The sequence below is a fragment of the Uranotaenia lowii genome, chromosome 1 (genome assembly GCF_029784155.1).
Source record: "Uranotaenia lowii strain MFRU-FL chromosome 1, ASM2978415v1, whole genome shotgun sequence".
Classification (NCBI taxonomy): domain Eukaryota; kingdom Metazoa; phylum Arthropoda; class Insecta; order Diptera; family Culicidae; genus Uranotaenia; species Uranotaenia lowii.
Window position 1 is genome coordinate 9,541,677 of NC_073691.1, and position 8,168 is coordinate 9,549,844.

The 8,168-nt window shown below is 33.3% G+C and overlaps 1 protein-coding gene and 2 long non-coding RNA genes across 3 annotated transcripts in view; all 3 read right to left on the reverse strand.

Annotated features, from left to right (window-relative positions):
• Positions 1 to 248, reverse strand: part of LOC129739907 (phosphatidylinositol 4,5-bisphosphate 3-kinase catalytic subunit beta isoform) — a 95,231-nt gene extending 94,983 nt beyond the window's left edge. Inside the window, exon 1 of the mRNA XM_055731447.1 lies at positions 32 to 248. The gene's annotated coding sequence lies outside the window, so the exon portion shown is untranslated. The remainder of the gene's footprint in view (positions 1 to 31) is intronic.
• A 2,396-nt stretch (positions 249 to 2,644) lies between these two features.
• Positions 2,645 to 3,854, reverse strand: LOC129739906 (uncharacterized). Its single transcript, XR_008736010.1, has 4 exons — positions 3,597 to 3,854; positions 3,425 to 3,530; positions 2,804 to 2,885; positions 2,645 to 2,744 (listed from the first exon to the last, which is right to left on the reverse strand). It is a non-coding gene; the product is annotated as an uncharacterized LOC129739906 (long non-coding RNA).
• Positions 3,855 to 4,299: 445 nt separating this feature from the next.
• LOC129739905 (uncharacterized) lies at positions 4,300 to 4,892 on the reverse strand. The gene is made up of 2 exons (XR_008736009.1): positions 4,710 to 4,892; positions 4,300 to 4,644 (listed from the first exon to the last, which is right to left on the reverse strand). It is a non-coding gene; the product is annotated as an uncharacterized LOC129739905 (long non-coding RNA).
• Positions 4,893 to 8,168: the final 3,276 nt, after the last annotated feature.

The window sequence follows — 8,168 nt, forward strand, 5'->3', positions numbered from 1 at the left end:
ACTAAATCCCACGAGGCGCGATCCTACTTACCAATCTCAACATTGATGAAAATCTTCAAGCCATCCTACCGTCGGTAATCAGCACTACAAAATTATCGCGCGTTTGTAAACTAACCACTTAACTCCGTACTATTGATTGATAGTAATTTCACCATTCGAAATGGCCACTTAGCTCTATAGCAAATTATTTTTGCTCCATTGAAAAAAGCTACATAGTAAGTAGACAAAATTCTCCACAATCAGCAAGACGGATGACCCCGCTTGCATTGCCTGCTTGTTGGGAGCGTTGGGAGTAAAAAAGCTACCAACACCGATTTTCCTCATGCGTGCAAACGAGATGGCTTTAAAGTTTACGTAAGCTCGGCGGCACCATTAAGCTCTCTCTGTTTTTGTTCGAGCCATTCGAGAGTTCATCCTCTTTTCTCTCTCTCTCTCTCTCGCTATAATCGAAACTGATGCTATGGGTCAACGATGCCAGATAGGCTGATTTGAAAGTATTCAGCACTTTGGTTTAGGATATTTGGTCGCAATTCGACCAGACCGAACTGAACGCCAATTTAAAAAAAATTGAGTTATCTATTGCAACGGATGCGAAACATGATAAACTACCTATCCAATGAAAAGCAGAAAATTTTTACTATTTTTACTGATTTTATTAGAAAATTTCAATGTTGCAGACAGTCGAAATGGCAAAAATGAGTTGCGCCAAAGTGAACTGAGAGCCAGCTTTGAGGTGAAGATGAAAAGCATGTTTGGGTCATGAAACTGATTTTGTGCGAAATAAGCTTATGTTTGTTGGTTTTTTTCTTTTCAAAACAGTTCTTCGGTTTGTCAGGAACTAATATTCAATAAATTAAATGGTTAGAAACGTTCCCGTAGCTAAAAACTTCATGTTGCGGATTGTTAACATTTATTAAAATCTCGTTCAGCCAGACTGAACCGAATCCCTTGAATTTTGTTTTCCAATTTACTTAAGGGAATGTTAGGATTTTTGACATTTAACGATAAAAGATGCTCTATTTTATTGCTTACTGTCGTTCAGAACGCAACCGGTAAGTTAAAATCACAGATATTCCGCTTTTCAAAAGTGCAAAATTTGTATGGCTCGGTTCACTCTGGCTCAACGAAAAAAAAACATTTTTCAAGCATCAGCCATACTCGTTGGGTGCTGCTTGTAAACCGCCTATAAGTAGGCTCCTACGTTTAGAACAAATTGCCCAGTCAAATGATGGTGCATGACAATTTTTTAAACATTTTTGTTCGACCAGAGTGAACTGGGTGCAAACATAATGCTATTAAAGTTAAGTTTTCTGCTTGATGTGTAATCAGAAATCGACCAGTATAACCTCGATGGCTTTATAAGAGTCTAAATGTGATGGTAAAATGATTAAATAAGATATCTGAAGAAATGGTATCAATTAGTAGTGATGTGAACTTCGAACTCGATTTTCTCGAAATCAAGTTTATGGCGTTCAGTTCGGTCTGGTCGAATCGCGACCATTTCTATATTGTATTGAATTGGAATGTTAAAATGTTCTATAAATATAATTTTATTCATTTCGATATTAAGCTTAGTGCAGTTTGAAAACATTTCTTATGTTACATTTGTGTAAAAATTATGTTGAGGCTTCACGAAGGGGGGATGATTGAAAATAATTCTCGACTTATTTTAGATCGAGAATGTGAAAAAGGTGATACTCTCATCTTCTTCAATCTGGCTATCGTTTTTCGATTTTCGAAAACATGTAATTTTAATAAAATACTGTTAACTTTATTTTACGAAAAAATCCTAGGGGAGGGAGCAAAAGAAGAATTTGATACTTGATCCGGCCTCACATGCTGTAAAAATTTAAAAGACTAAAAAATATTTGTATTTCAAAAGAAAATAAACTTCAGGTCCAATAAAGCCTAATACATTTTCGAAATTATAAGGGTGCTTAATCGCTTGGTGCACGACACCCTCCCAAGTAAACGCGCTTCAATCAATCTCGAAGTTTATTCATTTGATTTTGCCTTTATAATTAAATGATCCAAGGATACTAGCAAAAAAGAAATTCAAAAGTTTGATATCCCTCCCATTCCTTTCTGATTGGCATCACTACTCTGGATGAACTCAAACCAAGCCAGAGTGCCTCCAGTAGGGTGGGTGCATATTGAGGAAAAGTAGGCAAGGGGTACCAAAAGTTTCTCATTGGTGGAGGGTGGAGACGGTGCGCTTTTTGACAGCGAATTGTTCGCCTACCATGCCCAAGATAGGTAGATCAAAAGGTATGACATTGCGCTTAACCTCAATCGACAGAGCCGTGTAAACACAGGGTCAAAAATAGTTACGAAATTTCGAACAATATGTACACACAAAATTTTCGAGGCCGAAATTGAGCAAAATTTTGCTCAAATTTGACCAGCTAGAAACTTAGCAATCAATTTAGCAATTTTTTTTTACTAAAATTTTAGCGAAATAGTCGGAAGTGTCCGGACTAAATTTTTACTAACTTTTCAGTAAACCAAATGCTTCTTTGCTAAAATTTAAGCATTTTTTTTTTGGAAAAATTGCTATGATTTTAGTAAAATCAAAAAATTTATTATTTTTAATAGAAGGAGTTCCTTTTTTCAAATAAAAAGAAATTGGAGATTGTATCCTTATTATTTTATTTACGTATACGTTTCTTTGGAAGCTTCTTTGTTGTTGGTCATAAAAAAATAGGTAGAAAAGTTTGGCGACAAATTACATTCGAGTAATGGTCCTGAAAAAATAAAAAGAGTTTCAAGATCATGAAATAAGCGAGTAAAAAATTATTGTTACCATAAAGTCCATCCCGGAAAATTATTTAAATTTCTCCTACCACGGTTCCCCAGGCTCGACTCACCACGAACTTTACCAAAATCTGAAAAACGAAAATATCAATTTTGTTTAAAATAAGTTTCGATTTGGACTTTGTAGAATGGATGTGAAAATAATAATAATAATAGACAGTCTAAGTTTAGTGAATATGCCTAAGTTTGCCCTAAAATACTTTACAAAGTTGTCACGTCTTTGACTTTTTCTGCCATCTCTTAGATTTAATACATAGTTTAATACATGAAACAGAAAAATTTTCTTGCATTTATTAAAGTACCACTTTAAAACTCTTTGGTAGTTTTCTATTCGTATTAGGAAATGTTTGTGATATCACAAACAACAAAACGTTTTGAAAAATGCTTGTGAGAATAAAAAACGGTTCGCGAACCCATTAGTTTTCACCAGATAAATGAGGAAAAGAATTTTTTAAGATATGGGACAACAAATATGGGAATACAATCGTGAATTCTCAAATGAAACTCTTTTGTGAGTACGGGTATCTAAACAGGAGGTTTAAATATTGATTTACATTCCATTATAGAACACAATTAACATTGATTGAAAAAAAAAATCAATAATACCTACCGCGTTGCACTTGCGAATCCGACACTCGCATTTTCCGGATCTTATACCAGGGGAGGTAATAAACAACGGAATTGCTGTCGAAAAGTTCATCTAAAAATTCCAAAACCTGAAAAGATAAGATTTGTCACATTTTTTTCAATTCAGTTGGTGTTTCTTATAACATTATACTTACGGTCAAAGGTGCATACTGGGCATTGGGTTGAGTGTCATCGGCGCTGCTATTGGCGACTTTAAAGGATTGAAACTGAAGTTACTGGTTCCAACCGACAAGTTTCATTCATGTGGTTTGCCTTAATATGCCGATCTCCCGGAAGAAGGCATCTACTTTGTCCGTCTGTCCGAGCTTCTATGCATCCATGTACATAATCTCCGGAGGCTGAAAGATACCATTTTTATGCGGTGTCATCGCCGAACTGGGTTGGATCTTCAATTAAACTCAGCCCGAATACGAAAATATTGTAACACAACAGTTCCTGTAGTAGTTTTAAACGATTAGAAACAGTGTAAAAAAACGTTTAAAAAATGATATCTGAAACCATAAAAAACATTGCACTTATCTTGAATTCCAAAACGACGGTCTGTTGAATATGGCGTTAAGTTATGTTACTGTTTAGAACTGTTAAAACGATTGTATGGAGAAACTGTTCTAAAAACAGTTAGGTTAAGATAAAAAATCTGCTTATGGAAAACGTATTTTGTTTATCAAACTATAACGGTTTCAGTTTTTCTTTAAGTTCTCTTTTAACGAAACATTTACAGTAATGGTTTTTTTTATGATCTGTCATACCGTTCTTTCAACATTATTCGTACTTTTATCATAGACGTCTAGCACGCACACATTCTTAGTTTTTTATTTACTGAATAAAAACACAGAATTTAAGATTTATAAAATAATGATTTTAATTGATCTCTTCGTGATTCACAATTTAGAATTTTACACTGATAACACTATCCTCCTCCTGGAACGGAAATGGGGCCATTTAATAAGTTTCCGATAAGAGGAATGAAATGAGCATCGAGTTGCTCCAATCGTCCTGCCCGAAGATGAATATTTTGCAGGAGTTCTGGAACGCCAACGAGGTGTGTCGCGGTCGCAGGAGTTCTTAAAACCACTAACGGGGCTGGTACATCTGATAAGTAATGATTTTCGCTGCTGGAAAAGTTTTCCCCCAGAAGGGCAAAAGTTTTCAGGCGCCATTTCTCCTGTGGGTAGTTATGATCTGAAAATTAAATATTCAACCGTATTTTAAAACCTAAAAGTAAATAAAACTTATCAAAAACTTACGTGATGCGTTTTTCTTTATGTTTCGCGGTTCATAGATGTGAAATATACTTTAAAAACTGAAGTTTGTTTATAAAAACGCGCTAGACCGGACTGCCGAGAAGCAATTACGAAGCAGAATTTTGCTACTGTGGACAGTGGTGCCAACCACATAGATTTTCTTTTGCATAGCAATTAATAAATTATTAAAAAAAAAAATTAAGTGTTTCTGTTGATTCTCTGACAGTAATGTATTATCCTGATATTGAAATAATGGGATTTATGTTTTTTTTTCATACACATAAGCTTTACATCTCTTGAACAAAGAAATTTATTCACGAAATTAATCTCAAATTTACTCACTTTCTCAACCTTGGATTTTATGATGTCAAATGCATGATTGCAAGATAATTATGGGCCCTATTACGAATCAGTCACGAGTCATTTCACTCGAGTGAGCCGTTTTGGTATTACAGAAGTCGAGTCGAGTCTACTGCTTGAAAGTTAGTGGCTCAGCTGTCACGATTTACAGAGCCAAGTTTGCTTTGATCCGGTTTTTTAATTCGATCAGTTTCACTTGACTACCACAATACGACAGTGACAGGAATCGAGTCGAGTTATTCGACTCGTTTTATGTAACAGGGCCCTATGTGAAATAGAAAAAAAAACCAAGCAAGCATGAACTTTGCATACTCTTCGAAACATTTTACAAATCAAAAGATGCTTGATCCCTTTACTTAAAAAAGTATTTGAATGGGGGTGAAAACAAATATATTTTGCACATTCTTAATAAAAGATTTTTTTTCATGTTTGAAGATATTTTGATAAATAAGAGCTGATTTTTTGAAAAACCATATGGCACCGCTGACCCATGTCTATAAGAAAATTTTTGATGTGAATGTGACAGGTGTGACGTAAAGCATGGACGCTATGGGTAACAGTTCGAGATCATTTTAACGGTTATCGAAAAATTTAAGTAAATCGTCAGACCATTGATTCACAGTTCCAGATACCGTCACTTTTTCACATGAACGTTCATGTTTAGTTCTAATCGTTGTCGAAATAAAGTTTTAAGTAAGAGCTACGGTTACAGAGACAATCACTTTTCCAGGAGACGTAGATGTATCGTATAGACTGTTTGAGATATAGTTTTTTAGTATGCGGGAGAGACCTGCAAAAATTATAAGAATATAATCTTTCATATTCGATTTTAACTGAAATATGATAAAAAAAAACTTACCAAGTAAAACTTCCCGTCTAAGCAGCCGCCTTTCGAGTGCTTCCAGTGGGGCCAACCAGCGGGTTGCAGCAGTTGTGGCGGTGCTGTTTGCCAAAAACAACGTTATTCCTTCCGGGCTGGACAAATTTTGACGTATCCTGGCAAGTCTGTCTGTGATGGATCATTCTGGAGCGGCGAACAAAACATCTTACCGGCACATTTGATGGTCCAATAAGGTCCAATAGAACGTTAAAACTTAAACGGAATCGCAAAACATTTTGTTCCAAAATCGCAACCGACCCGACCGACTGACTCGAAAAAAGAAACAAAATAAAAACAAAACGTTGACCGTGGTTCGAGTTCAGACTAAAAGTTCAAGTCCATGCTACTGTAAATACTAAATTTAGTAGCAAGTGGGTTATTTTTACTCAAATTGAGCAGTTTGTACGGTTTTAGAAGAAAGTGCTAACTCAAAAGTAAAAAAAAATTTTTGCTAACGGAAAGTAACAGCTAATTTTTGCTAAGTGGAGCCTCGAAATTTTTGTGTGTATGGGATTTGAAACATAATTTCAATTTATGGAAGATTGGGGGGTCTTATTGTCCGAATAAGTAATCAGTCGCATTCTTTGAAATACGTTGTGTAGCAATTCGTAAAATTTATGATCAAATGCTTTCTTTATTTTGACTACGAGATAGTTTTTCTTTGGCAATATTGCAGTATTTCAGCAAAATATTCGAATTTCGGAGAGCATTTTTTCAGATGTAGTTGTAAACATATGGTGAAAAAATGACTTGTTATAACTTGTAATGATTGCTTCTTTATTTTAGATACTAAAAAAATTAATAAAGTTTCAGTTATAAGGAATTTAGCAATAAGCAATTTTTTTTAACTGTATAAAAAATCCGCTTAAGAAATATATTTTCCATCCGCAGAGCGCTTAATGCATTGTAAATACTTTGGTAAACATTTCTATATTTTTTGCAGAATTTTAAAATTAGTAGTTTTATAATAAAACTAGTATTTAAAAAAAATTCCATACATTTCTGTGGAATTTCTATAACTATTTTTCGGTTGGCCTACTAATACATATGCAAGCAACGGAGTAGTATACCTAAGGAATCTAGCTATCCTGTACCATGCCTACGATTACGATTGCCTGTCACAAGATGGACGATTCCGTGCATTGGTATAAGAACACACCTGAAGCTTTACCCGCCTTGAGCCAAGCGAAGAAAGTGAATTTAAAAATAGGGCTGGCGGAGCCATAAATAAATTAGACAGAAATCCATTTTTGTACACGGAAAAAAGTTCCATGCATGTTCCATTTATATACTTCGTTCACTGCTCCTGCAAAATTTTAAATATTTTTGATAAGATTTGAATTTTGATTTAATCATTTGGAAAACAAATCGCTAAAAGTTCCATGAAGTAGAGAAAAAAAAAAAAAAAGTGAAAAAATTAATATGAAAAAATATGTTGAAAATAACAAAATGAATAAGACTATCCGGAAACAAATATGAAAATATTTAGAAAAAAAGACAAAAAAACACGAAATGACAAAACTGAAAAAAACGACAAAAGAGACAAAAATAACAAAATTGACAAAAATATCCGAAATGACATAAATGATAAACATAACCAAAAAGAAAATTAAAAGGAAAAATGATAAAAATGACAATAAAGATCAAAATGACAATTTTTGATTTTTTTCTTTTTCATAATTTTCATAATTTTTGTGATTTTTGTTATTTTTTGTCATTTTTGTTTTTCTTCTGTTAATTTTGTCATGTTCGTCATTTTTGTCACATTTGTTTTTCTTCTGTCACTTATGTCATTTCTGTAATTTATACCATTTCAGTCATTTGAGTCATTTATGTCATTTTGATGTTTGATCGTTATCGCCACTTTTGCCATTATTTGCCATTTTTGTCATTTCTAAATTTTTTGTAATTTTTATCATTTCTATATTTTTTGTCATTTTTGTCTTTTTTCTGTTATTTTTGTCATCTTTGTAATTTATGCTATTTTTATTATTTTAATTTTTTTGTCATTTTTATAATTTTTGTTGTTTTTGTCATGTGTATCATTTTTGAATTTTATTTATTTTTTTCATTTTTGTAATTTGTGTCATTTTTGAATTTTTTGGTATTCTTATCATTATTATCAATTTTGTCATTTTCTTCATTTTTGTTTTTCTTCTATGATTTTTATCATTTGACAAATGATGCTATGATGCTATGATGCTAAAATTGATAAAAATAAT